This window comes from Leptonotus elevatus, chromosome 14, assembly GCF_054856555.1.
Source record: "Leptonotus elevatus isolate MCC_2025b chromosome 14, RoL_Lele_1.0, whole genome shotgun sequence".
Lineage (NCBI taxonomy): Eukaryota > Metazoa > Chordata > Actinopteri > Syngnathiformes > Syngnathidae > Leptonotus > Leptonotus elevatus.
In genome coordinates this window covers 13920627-13947336 of record NC_141252.1, presented here as the reverse complement: position 1 = coordinate 13947336, position 26710 = coordinate 13920627, and the positions used below count along the sequence as shown (strand labels likewise).

General features: G+C 39.1%; 2 protein-coding genes across 4 annotated transcripts in view; both read left to right on the top strand.

Moving 5' to 3' along the window:
* Positions 1–26710, top strand: part of tiam2a (TIAM Rac1 associated GEF 2a) — a 90417-nt gene that overhangs the window by 7782 nt on the left and 55925 nt on the right. Inside the window, exon 1 of one of the 3 annotated variants that reach the window (XM_086094785.1) lies at positions 2399–2450. The exons of 1 other annotated variant lie outside the window; for it this stretch is intronic. The gene's annotated coding sequence lies outside the window, so the exon portion shown is untranslated. Of the gene's footprint in view, positions 1–2398; positions 2451–16544; positions 16706–26710 lie in introns of those variants that run through there. One more of the 3 variants, XM_086094786.1, reaches the window with a different exon arrangement.
* Positions 1–26710, top strand: part of scaf8 (SR-related CTD-associated factor 8) — an 85410-nt gene that overhangs the window by 44818 nt on the left and 13882 nt on the right. The gene's annotated exons all lie outside the window — the stretch shown is intronic.

Here is a 26710-nt window from a genome sequence, read left to right as displayed (position 1 = left end):
CATAATTGCAAATATTAATTAAAATATTCTGAATTGTCTTCAAGTGCAATAATTCAGTAATACTTTTAAATCCATGTGAAAAGTACATTTCAAGAAAGCAGTAAGATAAAAAAAATGTTGCCTCTAAAATTTGATTTTCTTGTGAATTTATGGGGAAAATATATTAAAATAATCAATTTGTGGTTTTATGAATCTATCAGGCTTGGAAAGGAAAATCAATTCAATATTGATTATTTGATTATTATTTCTTTTTTAAACTTGTGAGGCTAACAATTAGCCATCTAAGCAAAACAAGCTAGCAAGCCACACAAGGTAACAAAATAAATGTATATAGAGGGTAACTTTTTTTTTTTACATAGTTATAGTTACAGTATGAGACAATACAAACCTGATAGCTACTGCCATGGGTTCAAAAGTTTTCAAAAGTGAAAGTCCCAAATTGGTTATTTCTGTCACATAATAATTCATAAAATGGGCATCATCGGACAAATTACCCATATACAGTATTTAAGTTGAAATGTAATAACATTTTTATTTTATTTTTTGTTTTTCTTTTGTTGTCTGTTTTTTTCTTCTTCCCGATTCTCATCTCAGGCTTTCATAACAGAGGGTTGAGTGAGCGGTCACTGTGACATTGGAGTTCAACGGTTGTGACAATTAGGAGACGTGGAGCTGAGGCTTTGAAAGTGTGGAGGTTGAAGTTGTTGTCAAGGAAGCAAAATGCAGATTTACACTGTTGATTGTTATCTGGGTGACAGGGGAGCTTATTAAATGTGGAAAATGTGTGTGTATCGTGGGGTGGTGTTGCGATCCTGAGCAAGCCCCGACACAGCACATTGTGTGTGGAAAGAATTGAAGGATGGTGGGGGAGATTTGAGTCTGTGAATAAACCCCCCACCCGCATCATCAGGCAGATTTTTAGTTCTAAAAGAGGTCTTTTTCACACATCCTTCTTTAATAAAGAGCAGACATTTAACGCTCGTTCTCATGCAGTCTCCATTCATAAGTCTGTCACCGCGGTACAAAACCTCGTAAAAAGCTGCTTATTAAAAAGGCTGACTCAGCGCCGTCTGCAGATGTGACACCTGTTTCATCCGCCGCCCAAAAAAACAACAAGCCTCATTGTTTTCCCGTTAAGCGCGATGACTGTGCGTCTATTTCGTCCCCACCCCCCCTTCCCTCGCCGTTTGACAGCGGGGTTCAAGCTGCTAGCTGGTAATTAGCCCTTCAGGCTAAGTTGTTGTCTTCTTGTTTGTTTACGATGCTAAGAAGAAGGTTCTCTCCTGAGAGTTACTGGCAAGTGTGCATAACAGACGCACGTGGAGTTCAATTGAAAGTATAGTGATGTATTCCCACGCCTCCTCTGAATTAGAGAATTGATTATTTGGCCATATATGACCCGCAAGCCATACTTTGCCTACCTCTACTATACATACAGCACTAAGTCTATACGGGTAATAAAACATGTTTGTTAGTACACATTAACGCTGCAATTAAATAATAAATAATTGACCTGTAAGAAATATTAGGGGTGTCCAAATTAATTAAGTTAATTTTTAGTTAATGTAAAGCTTCTTTACACAAATTTTTTTAACGTGTGATTAATGACCGCCCCTTACTTGGAAAGCCTGCATTGAGCAAATTCCAGTCGCTACGCAGCAGACATGTCCACGTCAAAATTTTGCAGTAATAAATGTAATAATAATGCATATATTTGTGGAGACTGGGGTCAAGTTGTATTTGACTTTTTTTTTAATGTGCAGAATTTCACTTGTTGCTTCGGGTTAAAGATTAGATAGCTCTTAATATGAACAGAAAAATGCACTGATCTTCCACCAACATTTTACAAATGCAGTTATGCCATCTAGTGGCAGTAACATTTCCTCAACACAAATCAATATCACACTCGTTTTTTTGTTTTTTGTTTTTACGGTACAGTAGTACATCTTTTTAGTTTTAACAACATGTTTATGAATTATTGTAAAATTACTTTATCTCACTAAAAGATGCAGCCATATTTATATTAGTTTAAAATTGTTTCCACTTTTATGTTAACAAAACTATGAAAACTTAGAAAAAAATAATTGAACAGATATAAAATTTGTAATTAAACGTGAGTTAACTATTGAAGTCACATGATTAATTACGATTTTAAAATTTTTAACACCTGACACCCCTAACAAATATACAATATGTACAGTACAGTATAGAGGCCGTCCGAACACTAGTCAGGTTTCCATCCAATTGTTTGGACATTTTTAAGCGAATTTACTGAAAACGCGCAAAACGGACATGTGACTTATGCCCGTTTCCATCTGTTCTTCTTTTGCAAATATTGAAAGGGGACTGCACCGCTGTAGGTGGCGGTATACACCATAGAGATGGGATCCACCAGTAATTTGAAAGAAGAAGAAGAAGACCAGGAAGTGACTGCGCCGTGCGATGACATCGTAAGAGTTTTCTTTTGTAATTCTTTATAAACTTTCTTTGCTGTTTTCCATCTAAAATAGCATTAATATTTGCTTCTTTAATTAATTCCAAAAAGATTTCTGTTTGGTCGTCCCCCCAAACATACCTTTATCGTCCGACATTGCTTTGGGACTACAAACGCACGTGTGACGTGCATCTGGTCTTGCCAGCCAGAATTCACATTTTTCTTTTTTCGATACGCTTCAAAATCCACCCCCTCTAAGCATAAAACCTTTTTGCGAATGTTGGGCCCTCTTTCGAATTTCTAGCGTTTCCATTCAGTTTTATTTTTGCATTTCTTGAAAATTTGAATAACAAATGGGTGGATGGAAACCCAACTACTGAGGTAACCCAAATACCGCTGCCATCAGGCGGAGTCCTCAGAATCATGTCCAAAACTTTTCAGGAAAGCAAAAATATTATACATTTGTTGAGTCAAAGGGAGCAAGTTTGTTTTGAATTAGTCTATTTTATTTTTATTTTTTTTATAACAGACCCACATGGGGTCTGACCAATAGTATCAATTTATGAAAAAATATGAAGTTGACCAAATTTGAGCATTGGTCAGAATCCACATACTGTCTCTATCAATAACTTATGCTAAGGCAGTAGTGATGTTAGAATTACATTAACTATTTGCATTTTGGATGGAGATATTAAATATTTTTCAAACGACAGACTATCCCATCGATTAATCGGATAAATAATGCCAAAACATAATAACACTGTATAATGTAGTATCTGTGACATCAATTGTGTGTTGCTCTAAAATGCGGACGCTCCTTCAAAAGGCAAAGCCTGGCCTGGTGAGTGATGTGTGTGTCAGCGAATGAGTGTGCAGTTGGCTTTTGTTGGCAGAGATTAGCGGTTAGCTGTTAACTGGCTAACCGTTAGCCAGTTCACGTATTGAATGACTGCACGTCACCAGTGGACAAAATAAGATCACGTATAGCCTAAATATGCTTATACTGTAATGTGTTTCTTTTTTTTCTTCTTCTCCAATAAAGTGATTGAAATTTGAAAGTTTACTGACAGCAATGTCTGTCCTAACTTGCAGTGATGGGCTATATTGTTGAATAAGCTAACAATATTTACATTGCAATGTGCCGGCCATCTTAGACATGCTGTTGTGCAAGCTTTCCAGTAGACACATTGCACTTCCCAAAATGCAAATCCCAAATTTAGGACATTCTTTGACTGACAATTTCCTCCTGGCTCGCTGCCATCACATGTCCGCATTGAATTTAATTATACTATGTATTTGATTCATCGTTTCATCCCTACATTCCTAGGTTATAAATATGAAACAAATCAAATGAAAAGCAGTCATAAAAAAGGAAGCATGGTTCCTTATTGTTACTTCTGCGGTTGCCTTGAGCACTGAGAGGGGCGCAAACTAGTTCTAACTGGTTCGTAACCACAAAACGCTGCGGGTCGAGACCATCATAAATCGAGGACCCTTAAATAAGAAGCGAAAAATTAGTCCCATCTTCATTGTCTGTCATCAAATTGTTGTGTAAAATGTTGTACATTCAACGCAGTGTCACGTTTAAATTGAAGGCTGATAAGTAGCCAGTCGACAAACAAGACACTTTAGAAAAACAGGTGTTGTTTTAGTTTCCATGTTTAGCTTGATTTGACCACACTAATCAGTTACTATTCTGGCAAACAAACAACTGCAATATTTGTCACTGAGTTAAAACAAATTAGTTCTGAAGTTCAGCGATCTTTTCATGATGTTTTTCTCCCACCATTAAATCAATGTTAAATGATGCAGATTTTTTGGGGATCCCACGACAGAGAGATTCCTCATTCTGTTTTTAGATAAAAAGAAAACAGCTGAAATTAAAGTGACACTGTTTCTTTTTCTTCCCCCTAAAATGACAGCTTCTAAATCCGTTACGCTGACATGTCATGGGGAGAGTGGCTGCCAGCTCTAGCGTAGCCATTCATTTCCAATGTCACAGAATGATGTTTTAAACGTGGCTTACAGGCGAGGGCAGAGAGTGTTCACTTGCTAGGGGAAGCAGTTGTCACGTATCATAACAAAACATATTAGCATGTGTAGCTAGCTAGCGTAAACCAGGAAGTGGCCTCCTAACAGACCAAGGAATAGGGCTGGATAAAAAAAAAAAAATCTAATAATTGATATGAAATTCATTTTCCTTTTCAAGCCCGATATTGATTCATAGAACAATGAATCAATTATTTTAATATTCCTTTTCCCCATAATTTCTTAAGAAAATAAAATGGTAAAGGCCTTTTTTATTTTTTTTATCTTGGTTGTCTTGAAATTACTGTTTAATTAAATCGTTTTTAAAATTATACGGTGTCCTTGAGTGTCTAGAAAGGTGCCTATAAATATAGTGCATTGTTATTATTATTACATTAATTGAATTTCAAAAAGTATTTTCTTGCATTTATGAAAGATTTGATTCATTGTACTTTTAGACCATTCAGAATCGTTTCTAATTTATATTTCTAATTCTTGAGTTTGTGTAACATGTTTGTGTAACATTTAAGTGATAATAACGTGTTAAAATTTACTTTGGAATTTAATATTTGTGGACTTTTTATCATGTCCTTGACATTTAACTCATTCACTCCCAGCCAGCTTCACTGGATTTTGACTGCTTTCTGAAGTCCCACAGAATATTGTGTTTTATTGCTATAAAAACATGCAACCTACCAAAAGAAAGATTAGAGTCTCTTCTTTCATCAGGAAAAAAAAAGATTTGCATCTGTTTCCGTTGTGCAGCAATTAGCATTAGAAGATAGCTAAGTTTCATCATTATTCACAAACCTGTTGAAAACACTGGGAAAGAGAGCTTGTTGCAACACGGCCCTGATTGATCTCTTATACTCTGCTGCCACCTGCTGGTCGTTTTTTGTAATGACTACCATTGCTTTAAGCCAGTGGTTCTCAACCGCGGTCCTCAAGCCTGTTTTCCATGTCTCCCAAAGCCAATACAGGTGTTTCAAACGATCAGCTAATCAGCAAGCTCTGCATGAAGCCTGATAACGATCCACAGCTGTGTTGGCTGAGAGAGACATGGAAAACAGGCTGGATAGGGGTATTCAAAGGACCGGGGTTGAGAACCAGTGCTTTCAACTCAGAAGCTGCATCAAAGCCTTCTGTATGCTCTAGAATTAAAAAAAAAACATTAAAAAAAACATATCAATGTTTTCAGGAGTGCAGGACAAAGTATTAAAAAACGTATATTTATATGTTTTTGGGTTTGAATGAGTTAAGAAGAATTAATGTTCCATAATTAATCGATATCAGATTGAAGTGAAGTGAATCATATCCAATCGAGAACAAAATCGAAATTGAATCAACTGAAGAAATTAGAACCGATACACAGCCCTACCAAGAAACACAAACAGTACACCATTTTTAATTTTTTGTGCCACTCTAAGCCACTAATTTGAACATAAATTCAATTTTATGCCTTTTATTCCATAATTTATTCCATAACTATCTTCATTATACGATACTACTGTATATGTCCTTGGTTCTGGAATGAAAATGAACCAAGTCAACAGTACAGTAAATATCTTGTAATTATTACTGCTTTATTTTATTCATGCATAACTCTTTGGTGTTCTTAGTTGGATTGTTTAGGTGTTAACCATGTTGAAACAAATCTCATCTTCCTTCACAAGTGAACACATGTGACACAATTGGTGCTACTTACAAACTTCCCTCCTGCCGCGTCGCCAATCTGTTGTGTGTATGTGCACGTGTATGTGTGAGTGTGTGAACCCTGATGCCTGCTGGTCATTAATAAACATGCTCATAAATGTTTAATTCCCACCAGTGAGGTGACACATGCGGGTGATATTGACGTTAAGACACACACACAAGTGCATTTACTGTATTTACATTTGACTATTAAACTGCTAAATATTCTCGTACACAACTCGTGATTACACAAATATGATAGACACACTTTCCTCCCTTTTTGTAGATATTGTTCTTATTATTTAATATTCACGCAATACCTACAAATATGACCTTTTCTCCCATTTACTGACATTGAATAAACCTCCTTTGCATTCCATTGCTTTGTGTGTATGCGTGAGAGGGAGAGAGACTTTCAGCTTTATTTTAAGAGGTTCCACAAAAAAAAAATTTTTTAGGAGTTGCAGTCATTTTATGCAGAGTGCTTCCATTTCTAGGGACTACAAAACAGCCAAGTCGGCATCGAGTGTTGTATATATTTAACTAGAGAGAGAATGCAGATATTTGCTGTCCTGTTAAATAGAAACACACTTCCTGTTTCCTCGTCTCTCTGGGACTGACTCGTCTGAGCTCTCCCAAAGAGTAAGGGAAGGAAGGGACCTCGCTGTGACGGGTGGTCCCAGCAGGGACTGCAGTGTGTCAGCATCCATTGACAGCAGATGCCATTCCAGTGTGTGTGTGCGTGAGTGTGTTTAGGGGTTGGGAAGTCCGTGACCTAGCGACGATGTGGAGGATATTCCCTCTGTGTGCTCTCTGACTTCCAGCTGGTCCTGGCCTTTTTCCATCCATCCATCCATTTTGTATCGTCCCTGTCCTTGTTAGGGTTGTTTTCACACATTTAAGTGAGAGTTGTCAATTAACCTTAACAAGCATGTTGGGACAGTGTGCAGGATTTAGTGTCATCTAGTGGTGAACTAATAATACAGTCATTTTAAAAAACACTATGAATGTAAATAATAAACAAAAAACATGTTCTATCACATCAACGTACATTTCGAAAAAATAATCGTAGGTCAAGTTATCGCTAATTATATTACTTATTAGGCCGTGCCATGCCATACAGGAGTCAGTCATAAATGTTTCACCCGAGGGTGAAGAACTTTGCAAACATAGTTAGCCTCTGGTGGTACTTGCAGCTAATGTTGGACTGCCGCTTACCTTCCACAGCTTGGGCCTGTTAGTGTTTGTCGCTGAGTCCTGTGATTTGCCCGCCGCTTGTCTCATTCTGCTTTGGTGTCGCTAGCTTTTGCTAGTTTCTCCCGCAAGCCACACTTGTTAGCTGCTCCAGCTAGTTTTTGCTAGCCACTCATTAGCCGCTCCAGTTGGTTCTTCCTAGCCGTTGTTGTTATTAGCCTCTCCAGCGAGTTCTTGCTAGCCACTACCGCTAGCTGCTGCTAGCCATGCTGTTCGTTCACTCCAAATAATAATTGGTAGTGATTGGTGGTCGGCTTGCAAATTTTGGTCTCTCTGAGACACCGTAGTGCATGTACTTCTGAATATTTGCATTCTATTAGTTCACCACTAGATGACACAAAATATTACACATGCTAACATGTAATGTAAAACTCTATAGACAGGCTAACAGAAATCATCAGGGCTGTTACGGTCAGGTTCAAACCACTCCTACTTTAACACTAACAGAGCAGCAACACATACAAGCAGAGAACATAGTACATAACAGGCTCACAGGCATATATTTTTCTGCTCTGTGGGAACAACAACTTTTACTAGAGCTTAGTTGGATTTATGTTGCGGGCCAACTCTAAATTATGATTTTTTCTTTTCTTTTCTTTTTTCTCAGATTTTATGTGCTTTTCTAATGTGATGCATTAATCACATTGTTCACCCCATAGCCTCTGCAAATGAATCGACAAATGAGGAGCGGAGCAGTGCTGCCGCACCGCACCCCTCGTGTCTTCCCGTCATTAGTCTACACTCAGTCCTCTTGGAATTCTTTTAGTCTGCATACATTTGGGCGGGTACATTTACACAGTAAAAATGTTTTTAATCATGTAAGTATTATATTTATTTATTTATAACCAGACAGGTGGGATAGGCTCCAGTTTGCCGCCACCCTAATGAGGACAATCGCTGTAGAAAATGGATGGATGATTGAATGAATATAAGTGCAATAGACGTCAGATTTCCTACTTTCTGCGACTCTTTTATGTGGAAATTTAAAATCACTTCAAATGATTAGCTCTATTGGTTGCACAGGATATCATCATTTACACAGCCTACTCATCATCATGGAAAATAGCTGGAAGATATATTGCTACATCCTCCATACAGATGCATACATACTTCTATTTAAAATGGCATGACACCTTTTTTGTTATGCTCCTTTTTCGTCATTTTGTTTAATGAAGTCAGGCGCTACATTCGCCATGTACTTCCCTGGTCAACTGTCTGGAGTATGCACATTGTATAATTATACTACTACTAGGTAGGCACGTCCATCTCTTGTCTCTTCCCGTCGATGATGGATGTCCACATATTCAGCAAGTGCCCACATTTTCAACATGCTTTATAACGCGAAGCCTCGAAAAAATGCATCGACTGAGAAGGACCGTTTGTACTACCCCCGATCGATGGACGAAAACTGGCTTCGCATCTTCACGCATTCAACGAAAATGTGGGCACTCGCTGAAAATGTGGGCACCATCAACGACGGGAAGAGGTGACAGGGGTGCCCACCTCTAAATAAACAGTGCCAACTGTTAGCTTAGCATGCTGCAAAAATTCTACTCAGAAAAGCATTACCAAGGTATTTTAGCTCAACTATTTGAAATTCCATTTGGCACGAATTAATAAAAAACTGACTAATTTGTTTACATGTGTCTTAAAAAAGCTGTTTACAAACAGACTACCTCTCTAATTTTGCTTTTTACAAAATGTTCTTACTCTCTTTTCATTCTATCCCTCTAATTTTATACTAGTTATCCTGTTCAGGTTGACAAATTTGGACAGACTCTTTATTTTAAAATAAATAAATTTTTTATGTGCTTCTTTTTCCTCTGTTTCATCACAAGCAAAAGAGTTGTGTCTTCCTTTTCAATTGCAACGCTTTAAACTGTCAGCTATGATAAAGGTTTCTTAAAACTTGAAGCAGTGTTTCCAGTTCAAAACCCAAATTAGAAATGTGGTTACTTACTAAAATAATCATGTATTTCCATAACGGCCGTCAGCCCTTACAAATGTGAGACCATTTCAAATGGAACTGAACAAGCTCTCCTGTGGTGTGCGGCTTATTGCCACAATGCAACAAATACTCTACCAAACAAATGTCTTTACACACAACATAGATGGCATTCATTATATATATGAGACTCATTTCAGATGAATACTACTCTGACAGCACTTAGTAGTACCCTCATATAGTCTGCTAACATGCTAACAACATAAAGCTAAGCTCTCTCTTGTGCTCAATGTGGCACTCGCCATACTTTAGTAAAGAGAGCACTAATACAATTCTACAGCCCAAATGGAAACAGCACGAAATGCTACTAGTACACGCACACACATTCACACACTAGGCTGCAAGGACTTGAAAGCCTGGTGCCATAAAGCATTGTGTAGTTTGCATGGACTTGGTTTCTACCCAACTCAAATCACAATGAACAGTGTGCAATACCACACCTATATATACTGTATACGCAAATTAATCCACTGTTGCTACATTGTGTATAAACAACCCACAGGCAGTCCAGACGGGAGGAGGAGCTGAGGGATATCATATCATGTTTCCATGATTTAACAATTCCTTACCAATCATTCCAATTCATTTAGTCAACTGTAAAACTCAAAACGACCAGACATGGAGACAACGTGGCCTTCCTGTTGGCAGGTGATTATTTAGTGCAGTGCAGTGCAGTGTGTTTCCAATTAAGTGGATTTTAACAAGGGAGTGTAATTTTAACTGCCCACATCAACATGGGTGTGAAAGTGTTTCTCCATGGGGAGTGAGAATGTAATGAACCTCGGTGAAAAGGTTCACACTGCTAATTGTGCATTTTACTACAACCAATGAAAGACCTGGTACTCGTAGGCTCATACTTTTTGATGATGATTTATGAAGATTTTAAGACAAAAATTGTTACAATTTCTCATTCTTGAACTTTCTCCTCCGAGTTGTTTACATCTTCAGTGTCAGCTTTGTTTTCTGTTGCTTTATTCAATTAACTATATGTGGCGCACAAACCACATTACACTTGAGTGACTGATTGCATTTGGCTCATTGGAATCGGCTTTTACCATTTTCTTTACTGAACTTTAAATTGTCAAGCATTCCTTTATTGCCTCGTCATATGTTATCAGTAGACTCAATTTTAGAAGGCAGTAACTCAATCAAGTAGCACCATTTTTGGAGGAAGTGATGTTTCTGCCATAGCAACATTTCAAAGGACAAAAATGGTGACTTGCGGAACAAAGTGTATCAAAGCACATTTTTGTGTTCGCATTGGAACAAAATACAAATACAAAGTAACATGTCTGTATCTGGACACAACTAAAATGTAACATTAAGTGGGATGACGTTTCACAAGAAGAATGGACAATATGAACAATGAACAATAATTGAGACATTGTATATGTATGTGTAAGCTCAAAAAATTATTCCACTCCAAACATCCCAGCATGCATGCTTTTATAAACCACGTTGTCTGAAACACAAGACTTAGACCAAGGGTGTCCAAACTTTTTCCTCCGAGAGCCACAAAAATTGAAGGATGCAAGAGCTACTTGGATTTTTTAAAACGTTAATTTGTCAAGCTAAAAAGCTTTCTACAAGGCAAATAATTAGGGATGGACCGATTATTGGCCGGGCCGATTATCGGTGCCGATATTTGCAATTTGGGCAAATATCGGCCTTTTTCACAAGTCTGAAGGCCAATAAAGCTGATAGCTCACTGAGCGGTGAATGCTTGCAAATGTAGCGAATTTGGGGTTTTCATCCGGATTTGTAAGATGTTCACAGACAGTTTTTACTTGTTGTTGCAAAGATATTTTATCATTGTTCAGACAATTTTTCACTGTCTGCGAAGATCTTTTTAAACTGACGAAAACCCCAAATTAGCTACATTTGCATGCATTTGTATCCGTGAGATACAGGGAATTTTTCATTTATGTATTTATTTATATTTTTACTTTACAAAAGATGTTGCTGACACTGAGAACCCTACACTTCTTATCTTTAAAAATTAAGAAATTATGTTGGAATTTTGGAAAACTTTATTCCAGTAGAAAAAATTAGGGAGCTATTCACTTCTTAGTGTTTAAATTAGGTAGGCACATATTAATGACCCTGGAAGCTCCTGGCAATTTGTGTTATAATTCTAAAACAAAGCTGTCTATTCTTTTTATGTTTAAAATTAAATGAAAAACCTTAAGTGTTAAATATTTGAAAAGTTAACTTAAACAAATATGCTTAATGGCATTTAAACAGTTTTTATTTTTTTATTTTGACACTTATATTTTCTCTTTTACTGTAAATGAATATTGACTTGAAATATCGGCCTCCTTGACTACTAATAAACGGTATCGGCCCTGAAAAAAAACCATATCGGTTTATCACGACAAATAATTTAGGATAAAAAAAAGAAAAGATTTGGGGGTAATTGAGACCTGTAATGCACCAGAAAATATCAGCCCCTACCCCTACAGCAGCTGAAACCCATCGCTACAGTCAAAAACAAAACAGGAGCAATCTGTCATAAACTGACCATTTTTAAACCAGTTACTTGGGAATCATTTGTGTGATATTTTTTACAATGTTATGAAGGGAACTATTGTTACTTGTTTAATTGTAAATAGTTCATTTGTATATTTAGAAAATCTACAGTACATAAAACAAATGTATTGGTAGCAGATGTTATTTTTAGTATAAACAGCGGGCCGCATTAGTTTCTGACCATGCGAGCACTGTAATAGGGTTATAATTGTGTGTGTGCATGTGTGTGAATTGGGTAGATGGTAAGTGATTTTCTTCAGCCTTACCACTGTTGTACAATGTGATCCAGCTCTTATTTGGACTGTATGAGGAGCCTGTCCTTGTAATTTCCACATTCTGGATGTACTCTAATGGCTCTTTGTGATAAAAATGTCTGGGACAGTAGGTCAATGTATAAGGGGGTGTTACTGGGCACAAAACTGGCCGCAAACACAAGGAAGCCATTGTGATTGTGTGCGTGCGTGTGTGTTATTTGCAATCAGACACACCCTCCAACAACTCTTTTCATGTGTTTAAATACGGCAGATGACATGAAAGCCCATCTTACAACAAAGACAAAAGAAATTACACAGGAGAGGTGACGGAAGGGCGGTGTAAAGATAAGGCATGGAAAAAAATCTAAGGCTTTTAATTGAACACGACAATTGTGATTCAAGTGATAGGAAGCAACTTCCAAAGGTCCTTACTAATGAGAAATCAATAACAATGTGTGACTCAACAACCTCTTGCACCAATGTTAGTAAAGGCAGACTCTAAGCACCTGACTGAGCTTCACTTACAATTTATATATGGGTAACAGTATTAAGACACACCTCCTGAGTCCTAATCAATAATTTGTTCAATAAGGGGATGGGCAAGATACCTTAGTTGCTCTCAGAATCTATTTATCTGTTTACACAGCAATTGAAAATTACAATATATATAATTTATTTAGCGTGGTGAGTGACATAAATCTAATGTCTTTTATCAAACGTATAGTAAGTTCAAAGCGGAAATTACATTATTTACGCAATTACGTTGTCCGCGCGTCGCTGTCCGAACGGGTTATTCCAATCGAGCACAAATGAGCATATTTACGGGAGTAACTTTTTCCGCCACGCATGTAAACGTGTTACCTCGATTGTTTCAGAAACCGGAATTCTGACCTTAACCCGACTATTGACTGCATGTAAACGTAGCAAGTGGCAAAATGGCCGCTCCCTAGTGGCGGCATAGAACATATTATTGCAAAGAATACTTTGGGGTTGACTTCCTCTTTAAGGCTAACTTGTTAACTTTGGTTTGAAAACAAGACATGACTCGGGGAAATGTGACTGACGACAGAAACTATGAACCAACAGACTGACAGAACAGGAAACTAAACACAAGCAAACTGACAATTAAGGCAACAAGCTAACTAATTAGTAGACACAAGGGACTGGGTTTATGACAACGCGTGGAAATGAAAACAAGTGCATAAGACAGGATGTGAGCATGAAACCACACTAGTCAATGATGTTGACTGTACGCTTTGCTTTCCAATAAATCATGAACATACCCAAAGGTTCCAACTTTGTTGGGACAGTTTCCGGAATGTCCCCATTTTCACTTTGTCTCGGTGTCACAACACTTGTGTTTATAGTGTTCTTCTTATATCTGTTGGACAATAAAATAATGAATGCTAATGTTGCTCATACCTAATGGTAGCGATCTGCAAAATCTAAAAATGAATAAATAATTAAATACAATTTTCATGTTATTGTGATCTTGTGTAGCACAACGGCCAATCTAGTTCAGACCAGAAATACTTAGATTCCAACAAAGCCTTTTGAGATGGCTGGAGATGCATAATTAGATACCGTGTTGATTGTCAAGAAGATATGCTTGGCTAACTAGCACCCAGCAAAAGGGTGATGAGAGGATGGAAAGCTGCACAGCCGCGTTTCATCGATCCATGATGACTTGCAAAGATAAGCATGGACGCTCCGCCTCCCAAGGCTCCCAATGGAGCGCCTATAAACGTGTGTATCTCCATGAAATAAGTTCTGACTATAAAGAGAAGTGTTATCAAAGGGTTGGAGGTATTTTTGGTATTGCAAGCGGTCAAGAGAAAATGAAAGGAGGAGAATGCTTCTCATACATTTGCTGCATGTATAACAATGCATTCTGTCGACGCACGCATGTTGATTGTTTGAGGAGACAAAATCTGTTTCTTATCAGCTCATTGATCCATGTGACAGACAAGCCTTTTACTTACTGAGAACCTGACAGCAGGAAACCACATTAAATTACATTAAAACACTAAAACCTGAATACACAACACTGAAACAGATGAGGATCAAAATAATAATTTATAATACCATTATAGTGTATTATAAATGGGCAAATCAAAAATTAATATAGTCCATTAGTATATAGCACTTTGCGTCATATTTGATCAATAGCTGTAAACTGTAATGTCACACAAACTATTAACAAAGGTTTGAAATAGAAGTTAAAAGCAATATTCGTGGTGCATCATATTGATGTTTGTTCACCTCTTTGTTAGTTAGCAGGCGACTTCCTGGTTCATGTAGGATGACGAACAGATGGGAGGTGCATTTACGATGCTCGTGAGGGGGGTTGGTGAACATTTCTATTGATGCCAAATGTCAAAAAAGGTCATGGAAGCTAGTGGCCTATAAGATGGGGAACAGACGGGAGCGGCCAGCATGATTCTTTGATTTGGACGTTCCAATGGTAGCACAGTTAAAATGAATAATTAATGCACCCTTATCCTGAAATGAAATATAATTGGTTGTTCCTTCATGCAGCATTCCTTTACGTTTTGTGTATTAATTTGGGTTCACTTGCTGTGTTCTATTATTTCATGTTTTACAAGTCACACTGACTGCTGTTAAAAAGGCACATACAAAGAAACAAGGCTGAATAATAACTACATAAGTATAATAACAACTATTTAGTTTGTGTACCATATTTTTGCATGCTACTAGCTAGAGCTAATGAGTTTTTGAAAACACACATTTGATAAGCTAATGACAGCAACAATACAGGTGGGCGGAAGAAAGTCAGATTTTCCTGATGTTTAACATCACCAGTTTTGAATCGGGAAGGAAAGACTGAACAGTTGCCAAGGAAAAGATGAAGACTTTCGTGGCCTTCATGAATCAGCAGTGCTGATCTCACTCCGGCCAGATACCCTGTTCTTACATCAGTGTTTGTTCTTAACACTTTGCAGAAGGTAAGCATTAATGCTGAGCATCTTTAGAAAACACAATAGTTCAGTACCACAGATTTATAAAATATATGTATTACGTTTTATGTCGACCCATTGTTGTGGTTTTTATATACATGTCAAAATGTAGGATTCTTTAATTGCTGGAATGGCAGCTACTTCTGCCATGCTAACCGCTATTTAGCCCTGAGGCTTATGTTTGGCAAAGACGTTAATGCTGATTTAGCTAGTAAGCCAAGATGACCATTATTCTGGGTCATGAGTGAAACAGGCTTGGTTTTATTTCTGCTTGTCTTCGAACATAGTTTTAGCGGTGTGAAATGTTTGAACTGGGTCGTGACCATACACTGAGTAGTGGTTTCTGATGGCCATATTGTCATTGTGTCTTGCCTTTGGCATTGCATCCAGCATTTCTGTCAATTCGCTCAACTTTTTAGCCCTCATTTTGGTACTTCTAACAGAGATTGAACATTTTATAACTAGCAACGTGACAAGTCGCTGCCATGTTTGTGGAATTTTCTTCTGTAAATTGCAAGTAATGAGCTCTTCACTTCTAATTCAGGAAAAAAACAATTGGTGACTAAACCATGTGACCTAGTGTAATCCCTAAACTGCTTGTCTTGTGAATAATGTTCCGTTTGCAATATTTGAAGGGGAAGTCAAATCATAGCAAGTGGCCGCACCCTTAGATGGATAAAAACAAAAGAAGTAAACAAGATTTTGAAAACGACATCACAGGTGCTCAGAGCTCTCTGGGTTTGGTCATGTGACATTAGCAAAAAAAAGTCATGATTGGTTGTAACTTGTTACCTGTTTCATGAGCAAGTGTGATATCATTGTCAGTCGACTGCAAGTGGCAAGATGTGTTTTTAATGGTATTAATTGTACATGAAAAATAATGACATTTTCACTTTAATTGTAGACTAATTATACTACTGATAATGGCTAAATGAGTCAAGTATCCCTTTAAACTACTATTACTTGTACTAATAATATAATATATATTAATAGAAAAATACGTAATTAATTATTATTATTATTATTATTATTATTATTATTATTATTATTATTATTAAAGGTGACACAGCAGGAGGCTTTTGCTGTAACCGAAATGGAATGAAGCCATAATTAACACCATAACTAGAAACACCTGTGTCTTTCTACTTAACTGTATATATGCTACTGTTTTCATGAGTGCTAAAATAAGTAGCGGACTTCAGAACTTCATTAATATAAATTGAATTCCCGAATACGTTCGCGCGTGTTGCCATGAATATGAACGGTAGGAAAGGTTAGAAGAAAAGCAAGTAGCTGGGCCTCGCCCCCCCTCTTCATGCTGTCCGCGGGAAGGAGGAGTTTAACCCCACAATGTCTGGGAGGAGTCGGCTTGTTCTCGGCGCTCTCCGTCCTGTCTGGATGAAGCAATAAGACCCGTGGAAGTAACATAGCGAGCTAACCCGCTGTTTTTGTTGCTTCTAAATACAACGAACTTATGTTTGGACGCCGTGAGGAGGCTTACAGTTTGTCTGAGTGAAGGAAACACTAAACGGTGAGTGTGCAACTTTACTATCACGCGCGCTTTGTTTGGTGCCATTTAATAAGCGTGTCGTCAAAAAATGCAAATCTATTAATGCTCTTAAAAGTGTTATCCGCTGTAAGGGAGTTATTTTTATTTTTTAATTGCAACTGCTGCATTGCTAGGCAAAACATGATAATTAACTATGTTTGACCAACAAGTGTTTCAGCGCAGGCTCAGTTTTCAGTGTTCGACACAGCTAAAATAAACTTATTTATACTCACTTTAACTGTGTCTGTAGTCACATTTGTGCACAGCACACTTGGATGCAATCTCGTCATTAAAATATGTGGATTTATATCGCAAAGGGGATCATGAATAAAAGTCAATGTAATGTGTAATGCAGCATAGTGGCGAGTGGTTTGGCTATCTGCCTCACTGGTTCGAATGGTTTTCGAATTTGGGCTTCCTGTGTGGACATTGCACCCTGTGCTTGCGTGGCACACCCCCTAAAAACATTTATTTTATTTTATTTTTTAAACCTGAAAGTACTCATTTCCCAAAGGTGAATGTAAAATGGATGGTTATTTTCACAGTAGGCTATGTGCCCTGTGAGTGACTGCTGACCATTACAGGGTGTTCCCCGCCTCTGCCCAAATTTAGCTGCAGCTCACCCATGTATAAAAAAAAAAACATGGGTATGATAGAAAAATAAATGGATGGTTGTGATGTGTATTTAGGAGGTTATTCCATTCAAATATTAGCTCAGGAGACGATGAACATTTAGCCCATAGTGATGTCACTCTCTTCCTGTCTGATTTATGGGAGCGTTGGCCCTTGCACTCAATCACAGGACATGGCCACTAGTTGTATTAGAATGTGATTTAGTAGCTTTCTATTGTTGTTTGGCTGTGTGCTGCTTGCAAAGGCTCTCACGACCCACACAGAGCCAACAAAAGGGCAGCATCTCCCCCGAAGTGAGGGGCTTGACCAGAGCAAACAGAGCCAGGAAGGGCTGCCTTTTGGCATTTTGGCCCATTTTCACCTTGGCAACCCTCAACTGTGACAGGTCTACCTTTTGAACCACACGGCTAGAATGGTGTAAAAATAAAAGCACTGGCTAATAGTTGGGAGTAATCTCTTTAAAGGTTCTGCTTAGACCCCATCCAGTAATGTGTGCTGATTCACTCTTTTGGGATATTTATGTCCTAATTAGCATAATAAGTGATCAGTTTATGAGGCATTGAAGTTGTGGGAATAGTGTTTACCTCATTTGCACTGGAATTGGACTTAGCCGGCACAAGCACCGGAGTAAGATACTAAACAATGTCTGTTAGGAGAGACCAGTCTCATTGGTTGTGGCTAATGGACCATAAAGAAATCGTAATCGACTTCCATAATTGTTGTATTTCTTGTGTGTGTATGTGGGTGCTCTCTGTTTTAACTGTGGAAACTAAACTTGGCGGATCAGAAGTTGTGGCACCATGTTCTTATTTTTGTCTATGTGGTTCACATTTTTGAGGTGAGGAAATGTTATCCACCACACGGAACATGATGTTTGTATTATTTCATTTTTCCTTGTGACGGCGATCGAGTGTGACCCGTAATTTCCTTCTACTGGAAAGCATGTGATGCTTCTGGCTGTTCTGTTTTTGTGACAGGAGGAGGTCTGCTGTCAAATATAACTTGACTCGTGACACAAAAAAAAAAGAAGAGGGACATAATGTCAGGCAGCCATCTTTCTCCGTGGGTGGTCGCGGACGTTTGAAGCAGTGACATCATTACCACATAAACTTCCCTCATGCAAATCGCTTCTGTTGTTTTTGTCAGTTCATTTAGTGTGAATTACGCATGGTAGTGCAGACTAATGGATGATGGAAAATAACTTTTCTTCTCTTTTGATGTCTGTGTGGCCAGTAGGATTTTTTTTGGGATTATTCCAACGCTTCTGCAGCCTATTAGGAAGTTTGAACCGCCATTAATTCTGAAGTTGCCAATGTTTCATGTCTTCTCCCCTCTGCATTTTTCTCCATATATGGCAAGGTGTGCATGTCACTTATCAGGCATGGCTAACATCATGGTGTCATCCTTGAAGGTGGAGGTGGTGCACCCATCTTGAAGACTGATTTAACATGAATTCATTGGGACTAAATGGTTACAATTCATTGTCCTTTTATGGCTTCCAGGTTGTTTTTGTAGCGTAGCCGGCCGAGTGAGGCCGGTGTGATGGCGACGTGTGTTTCTATTTTCCACTGCTGTGGTTTGGATTCTATTTGTCTTGTGTTCATGCAGCAGCATCTGGAGAGGTTGCTATAAAAAGAAGCTTAACTAGAGGCTGGCGCTGACAGCATCTTGGCCCAAGACTTGTCATTTGGCAAGTGAAGGTCACCTAAAAGGCACATGACTAGCTTTGACCTGAGTTTGCACACAGTCACCCTGATAGGACTTATATTTTACTTGATGCATAATTCAGTGACTCTGAAACTTTATTTGAAAGTTTCTGTTGCAAGCTGCGTTTGTGGACCCACACTCACGCATGTGTCCACCTTGAGAGGCTTTACTCAGTCAAGCCGCTCTTCGGGTATCTGCGGCTGCACAAACAGAAACCTTCTGTCCAAGCTCAGTGGCGCAGCAAGGTCTGATCCGGCAGAACAAGGTTCGCCCAGTCGTGCTCTCTTAACAGCCTCAAGCCTTTGGGGGAGATTAAAGCACACCTTCAGGGTCACCTGCAAAAAAAAGACGGTCTGTAAGCTGTGCAAAGAAAATGAAGACTAAAAGAGGACGGCGGTTTTAACCATTTGTCAAAGGGTGCAGGATTAAAAGGTTCCAGGTGGATGAATGGAGTTGATGTAGGTGGGGAAAAAAGGAGGGAGGTATATTTTTGCAGTGACTCAACATCTACAACATTCAGTACACCTGAAGCATCTGATGCGATCCAATACAAGATTTATTTCACAAATCAAATCAGACTTATTAAGATGATAATGAGTGGTGATTGATGTTCTAATAGAGATGGAAATGTGGTTGTAGTTTGCAGTGGCATTGAACCGTACTGCATCCTACTGGGGGCTGTACCTAATTGTTGTTTGATTTTTGGCTCAGTTCCTGTAAGCTTCCCAAAATAGACAACAGAAACACCTCTCAGTCAGTATAATGCAGTACAATAAAACAATACAGCAAATTGCAGCCAAAATAATAAACATATTAAATTGAATGATCAGATCTTAACTAGCATCTTTGTGAAGGCATTTTCTATTGCTCTTTATTGCATCTGTTTGTTTGTGCATGTTACATGAAGAAACAATTATGATTATGATTTATAATAATAATAATTCTTATTATTATAAATGTTATTTATAATGCACTTTATATTTCAACATTCTCAAAGGGCTACAGAGTTTAAAAAAAAAAAATGAAAAAAAGTCCAGCGAAAAGCTTTTGCAAAAAAAAAAAAAGTTTAAAGATTTTTAATGTCAATAGGCTGTGGAGCCCTCAGGCAGTCCGGGAGAGCATTCCACAGCCTCGAAGCCACCGAGAAAAATTCCCGATTGCCCATAGTGCGGAGCTTGGTTTTGGGGGCTTGAAGGAGGTTTGAGGATGTAGAACGGAGGGTTCGTGAGGAGTTCTTTGAGTTATTGTGGGGCATGACCGTGAATGCACTGATGGGTGAGGAGGGAAGCCTTGTATTCTATTCTGAGGGACACCGGGAGCCAATGCAGTGATTTCAGGATGGGGGTGATGTGGTCAAATTTGCGCATTATGGAAATTAACTGTACAGAAAGAGGAACAAGTGCTGGCGTACTGACTCGCATATGGGAAGTCGTTTTCTTGACATTAATGGAGAACATTGTTCAAGGGTGTTATTCTCAAATACATTTGTGCTTCTGATAGCTTTTCTTTCAAACATGTTTGCACATCCTTTATGGTAAACCAGTAATCTTGTTTATATGGAAATGACCTTCTATGCACCCGCTGGGTGGTTTTAAACCAGCTAACAGGTCAGGTCGATCACAGTGACAATAAAAATCATGATTGATCCATACTTACTTTGTTCCAGTCACCATCAGGTGGCACTTTACTATCCATATTGGAAAAGCAAATACAGCTGGTGCGACGGCCAAAGTGCTCACTGTGAGGGTTTCACTTGGCGCCGTGTGTCTTGCATTGTTCTGACATGATGGATGATGCAAATTTACATTTACTCCACCATGTCCCACCTGCTCATCACGTGGGTGGAGATGGATAGATGGACTTTCCGTCTTGAAGATAAAAACTAGGAAGTGTGCGCTTTTTCTGTTGTGTAACACATTCACCTCTGCCAATGTATTTCTCGGTATGAATGATGCTATTTTGGCCGGCTATGATCCATCCATCTATTTTCTGTGTGGTTTATTCTGTTTAGGGTCATAGCAGAGGCTGTAGTGTGGCTTGTCTCAGGTGACATAATGTGAATCACGGACTAACCCTGGACTTGTCGGAGGGTGATTGTAAACGGAGCATTAAGTGGGAATTCAATATGTTACAGCCAACAGAATTACTTTCACCAAGGGCAAGCAGTTAATATCTTCATATTATCTATTTGTCGTTTGCTTGCATAAAAACTACTCATTTGCAGACGTGGCAAATCCAGGTTCAGGAAGTAAAAACCTTGCCACAGTTTGGCTTTAGCCCCAGGTGCTAGCTACCTATCTGATTTGCCACTAATGCTCATTTGTAGAGGGGTGGAGCAAGGGGAAAGGATTAAACCATTCAGTTTACGAGTGTATGCAGATTAAGTCTTTATTTTCCCATTGTTGTTCAGTTTGTTCTTGGTGGAGCGAAAAGGCTAACAAAAAACAATTTACAATGTTGCACAGTAGCATGACAAACCCAAAGTTCTTGTGAGGGCCTTTGGCAGCAGTTGTTTCAGTATTGTGTTGAAGAGCCTCTTTAACACTTCTGTCCGAGTTCAGCCCACTCTCCACTTGAGCAGGAGGTAGCCTGATATCCAAGCCAGATAATCTCTTTTCTTGATTTCTCACTCCCCAAGCTTTGTCATGTTGGTACAGTCGTTTGGCATCCGGCCAGTGTCAACACATTCTGGTTGCTTTTGGTCCCTGGCTATCCCATATTGACTCTCTGAACATGCTCAATTAACTCTCTTTCCTTAAAAAAAAAGGTAAATGTAACCAAAGATCGTGTTTCCTGAAGCGATACAATCATCAGGCCTTGTTTGGCTGTCAGGCCTCAGCTGTCAGACGGAAGAGGATGTTAGCTCATTGTGAAGAATGTTACGATAAGAACACTCATCTGTCATGTGTTTTTGCAGTCACCAGGGAGAAAATTGGCATCTTGCCTTTTGCCAGGGGATGGGACCTTTTTCCTCAAGTCTTCCTCCTGACAGCCATACTAAATGTATAAAATTATGTGATGCAATAATGAAAGCAATTCCGCTGAGGTTTAATTTGTTTTTTTTGTTTTTAAATTTCATTGCGGGCCTGATGAAATTCTCTTTCAGGCTGTGTATGGCCCACGGGCCGTGGGCGCCCCACTGCTGCCTTACATGATGCCCAAAGGGTACACAAGGTTTCATATCTAGCACAAACATCCAGCTCCACTATTCTGCTGGCAGTGCCAAGGCACAGTCTCTCCTCTCCTATTGCATAAGCGCTGTTTCAACTCGTGTGCTCCGTCTGCCCAAAGGAGGGGGGCACCCATGTTTCTCACTTACACACTGCACCTGTATGGCTAAAAAACACTAGCAGATGAAATTCATTGTTGTTGAATCCTTGAGCAAGTCCCCCGAAAAGCACATTCCTGTGCTGAATACAAACATACACTATTGAATTGGGTTCAAATCTACAGGTCGTAGCTCAGTTTGTGATTATTAGGTTATTTCTTCAAGCTATTGTAAATACCAAACACACATGCGTGTCTGCTGTGCTTGCAGGCGATACTACAGGCTATTTATGGCATTTGACATTCAGCAGTCATCGGAGAAGCTGACTTCCAATTTGTCGGCAGCTCTGTGCTAATGTTATTAGAGGTCCTGCAGTCCAGGGAATGAACTGCTTTGTTTTGTCTCTTCTGGTCTCGTTGCTTCTTTCCGAGTACAGATACATTGGTCTCTCTTACAGAATAGTTAGTATTAATTCAAGAAGATCATCAATTTGTCCATCTGTCTGTTTAGTATAGAAGTCAGGAGCTAGATGATGGAAAACTATTTGGTGGCTTTTCCAGATGTTTCCAAGTGTCTACAGTTTAGACTGACTCTGTGTGGTAAGAGTGGAACACATGACTCATAACTACAAGGGATGTGCAAAATCAGTCTAACAATTGGCGTGTGTGTATTTGGGGAAATCACTGTGTGTGGATGAATAAGGGCTGCTGTGGCTCTCTTGGAAAAGGAAATGACGTCACACGAGCATCTGTCTGCCTTAACACTTTATGCCACACGATTAAAAAGAAAAAAACATGCTTCAACTTTTACCTACTAGTATCAAAACGAATCAAACTGAACATCAGTCAGGAACCTTTTAGTTCACACTTTTATTATTTTATTATGATTATTAGAAATGACAAAAACTCCATGAATATCCAGCTAATGTTCTGTTATCAAACATGAACCAAATTACATATTGTAAAAGGTGGTGAAAAGTAAAAATTGTATAATGGTGTGCTTATAAAATAAGTGACTAGGAAATGTTCACAAAGAAGTGGTTTTGCATGGACTCATGTGTCTAACATGGCAATAGCCAGATTGATATTGTGATTCACTCAAGGGAGTTCTCCACGATATCAATCTGGGACTGCTCCACGGTGATTTACGAACATCTTGACCAGCTAAAAATGCACGAAGCGCCTCTCGCTGTTCAACATTCACCAAGGAAACGGTGAGTAATTCTGCAAGAACAGAATTAATTGTAGCATCCATTCGTCCATGTTAAATTTGTTTGTTTGTCCCGTCGGTGCCGGCTGGCTTCCTGGTTTCGTCACAGATGCATATCACGCCCCAAACACAATGTCGCTCTGTGATTGGTGGTTCGGATCGGTGGAAATCAACAGGCTCAGTACAAGATGTATTCTTGTGAGTTTGCAAACTCACAAATCCCGCGAGAATTCATCTTGCAGAGCAAGGTTGTCACGTGTCCACATTTTACGTCCCTCACACACACACACACACACACACACACATGCTACAGGAAAACTTACAGTTTAGGCAACAGCCATTAAGGAAACTACAATAATAAGTTTTATGCAGCCCCACTAGTGTATTGTGATTAATATTGTCTTTGTGGAATATGACTTAAGCATTTTTATCCACCCCAAGGGGCGGCCATTTTGCCACTTGCCGTCGACTAAAATTGACACCACAGTGACATCAATAGGCTCTGAATGTCACCTAACCAAACGCAGAAAGGTGAGCCGTGATTGGTTGTAAACAACACAAGAAGTAACGCAAGTAAGGGCCGCCACACACTTTGTGACACTTTCTAAATCCAACTAGGACCTGACCATTGCAAAAATTTAGCATAAGGGCAATTTAGGAGTATTTAAGGATATAAAGCATGATTTAAAGTTTCATTAAATTAAAGACAAATATATGGCTACACACTAGCGTCCACTTGGATGAAATGAAGGCCATTGTCATTCATCTTCCCAGGCAATACAATCAAGAACTCTGGATCCTATTTTCACCTATATATTGTTATTGTTGGCATTTATGGTGTCCCAGCTCTCTGCCTCTGTCTGACAGAGACCTTAACTCTAAATAATGATTCTAATAACTGTTATTTTCTTTTGGGTTTATTGCAGTGTCTTGAGCTCCTCTGGAATAATTTTGCGTGCTATTGTGGGGTTCCAGCAACAAGCCCTGTGGTCTGCGCCTCACCTCCTCTTGGAAACTTGTGGTTGCCGTCCTGTGCACTAATAACAATGTTTTAGAGCGCACATGTCCACACTGGTGTGCATAGTCTTCAACTAATAATAACAATGTAGAGACGTGCCAGAAACTGGGTTTTCCTGTCAGCTGAGACGGTTGTTATGGTTCAAGGGCCCGAGTGAAAGCTGTACTTATGCAGTCATGTTATATTAATGGCCTTGTGTATCAATGCTCTTGCTGGATTTTCCCTTTTTCTGATTCATTTGTGAATCAAAGCCGTTCACGGCAAAATAGCACTAGTAGGAGAGTTGCTGCTTTAAAAAAAAAAATCCCAGTGAATATTTAAACCATCTGTAAGGCATCCCTTCAAATTTCTGATCTTTTTCACCAGCATGCTTTACTCTATGGCTTTTGGCAAGCCTTGCTATATGCTTTGGCCTGTTATTGGGGGGCCCGGGCCAAAAATCATACACAACATGAAAAATACCAGAAGTTGACATCTTGTCTTTAATGTAGGGTGCATCACAACCAATTTGATGCCGCCTCGCGCTGTTTTCTGCCATGATCATTATTGTTTTAAAGTGACGTGTGTACTCATTCCCCATCGTCCTCTCCTGGGAGCATTTCAAGGAGCATTTCTAGGAGCACTCTAGATGATTGTGTAGTCGGATAATGTGTGAATGTCTGACTTTTTCTAGCAACTTTCTGCCTTGACCGTATTTTTCATCCTTGAAGTTGAATCTGTCTGGGTGTACTGCATGTCCACCAGTAGATGAGATGAACAGAGGACGGGTTGTAATCAGCCAATCGCCTCAAGGGTTAACTATCCATCTCTTTTCCCTTGTAAGCCCTCCCCCTCTTAGGAGGGCAAGGCAGTGAATAAATACCACCCTTGTCTTCTCATAATGGTAATGGAACAGCTTGACCTCTCATGACCCCTGCTGGTAGCGCATCTGCCTGTCAAATCCCTGTGGGATATCACCAGGCTGCCACATCTGCCCCCGGACCACTAATTTGATCGTTTCTGGAATTTATTTAACCAATTAAGAATTCAAAGTGGGCCATAGTTTTTTGTTTGTTTTTTAGTCACAAAAGAGGGCTCAGTTTCTGGTGCCCAGCTGAGTCATGTCACGCACGAAAAAGCTTGTTGCAGTGTTATCGGTTTGTATTGACCAAAATCCTCTATGACAAAGCCCCGCCAAAATGAGTATATGAGATTGTTTAGCAAAGAGTTATCTCTTAATGTCACAGCGCTCACAGGAGTCGAAAAACTGGTCTTGGTGAGAAAACTGCAGCCTTTGTTGCTTTGTTTATTTTAACACTGCTGGTTAAACACAACGCATCTTTGTGGAACACCTGCTCCGGATTAGAGGTGATAGCGGCGCCCGACTAATTTCTCGTGATAATTCCCGCAGTGAAACTTAATCTTAACTCCAGCCGTTTTGACTGCGCTGTAAAATGTTGAAATTCAAAGCTGTTTCCTCTTGTCGGAAAGACGGATTAATCGACCCTTGGGCAAACACCACATGTTCACGCTACCAATACAATGGTACACATGCATTACTGGGCTAGTTTACCAGTCTGTGCCATTATATCCTATTCTCCAAGTCTCACCTTTTGTTTAATCCATTTAATTTAAATATGTATATATTTTAACAAGCAACCTACAGTCCAATCCCATTGGATATTAATGAAACCAAAGCAGATAAAACAAGTGCCCCTTTTATATTGATGAGTCAAGTTAGGTGTTATTAGGAGAGGTCTTTTATTCACACCTACTGCAACATGTTAACTCATACGTCCTAGGTGTCCCAAAGTGGAAAAAAATTACAGTTTGTGTGTGTCTCGTAACCAACTGTCTCACCAATCGTATCTACTCCAGAATGCAAGGCTGCTCACATTTCTGCCTTATTGGAGTTGTAAACCTCCCATTGACAGGCTATTTTATGCCAACCTTAATCTTGAAGGTTCAATAAAGCCACAGCAGTGATGATTTGATCAAATAATTTTTTGCTTTGACCATTTCCTAAATTTTAATCACTCTCTCACCTCCAGCTGGTTCAGAATGCAGCAGGTAGGCTTCTCACTAAGTCCAATAGGTGGCATCGCATCGCCCCAATTTTAGCATCACTTCATTGGCGCCCAGTCTGTTTTTGAAGTGATTCTACTGATTACTT